Here is a 682-nt window from a genome sequence, read left to right on the forward strand (position 1 = left end):
TGCTGTGACCCCAAGAGCAGGCAGGTGCGGCAGGCAGCCTCCAAGCCAAATGTGGGTCGTGGGTCGTGGTGAATCCTACTGGCTGGTGCTTTGTCAGGGCGGGGGAAGGTCGTCAAAACCCCAATAGTTTTGTCCTGCCTGGCACAGCGACCGATGTCCCTGGCTTGAGCTTGCGGCTTAGCCAGAAAAGGAACGTTTAAAGTGAGCCAAAGAGAAAAAGCACATGAACTAGCTCGGTAAGGCGGGCGGGGCAGGCCCCAGCGGGGGTCAAGGGGCCGGCCCTCTTCCCAGAGGCGGTCACAGTTTGTCAGGGGGCTGGAGTGCCTGCCTCCCGGACTTGGGCTGACTGCAGCCAGGCCAGTCGCTGTGGGTAGGTGCCCGTGGACTCCGGGAGGGGCGACCCCGTGGGGGCCCGGGAGGGGTGGTCCAATGGGGGTTCTAGGAGGAGCGGTTCAGTGGGGGCTTCATGGGGGCTTCACAGGGCAGGGGCACAGTCCGGAGGGAGGGGGATGGCCGTGTAGGGGCAGTAGCAGGAGTGCATGGGAAGGCAGGGGTGGGGGAGGTGCAGTCCAGTGGGACCTGGAGGCAGGGGTTGGGGGGGCAATCCAGTAGAGGCTGAGGGTGGGTTGGGGGCGAGGACGGCTCAGAGGGGCTGAGGCGAGGGTCTGTTTGGCGGCAGAGC

The 682-nt window shown here is 65.2% G+C and overlaps 1 protein-coding gene across 1 annotated transcript in view; it reads left to right on the forward strand.

Moving 5' to 3' along the window:
• The first annotated feature begins 302 nt into the window (after window positions 1–302).
• The window catches only part of SLC19A1 (solute carrier family 19 member 1), a 22,945-nt gene continuing 22,565 nt past the window's right edge, over window positions 303–682 (forward strand). Inside the window, exon 1 of the mRNA XM_029938811.1 lies at window positions 303–370. The gene's annotated coding sequence lies outside the window, so the exon portion shown is untranslated. The remainder of the gene's footprint in view (window positions 371–682) is intronic.

This window comes from Suricata suricatta, chromosome 5, assembly GCF_006229205.1.
Source record: "Suricata suricatta isolate VVHF042 chromosome 5, meerkat_22Aug2017_6uvM2_HiC, whole genome shotgun sequence".
NCBI classification, from domain to species: domain Eukaryota; kingdom Metazoa; phylum Chordata; class Mammalia; order Carnivora; family Herpestidae; genus Suricata; species Suricata suricatta.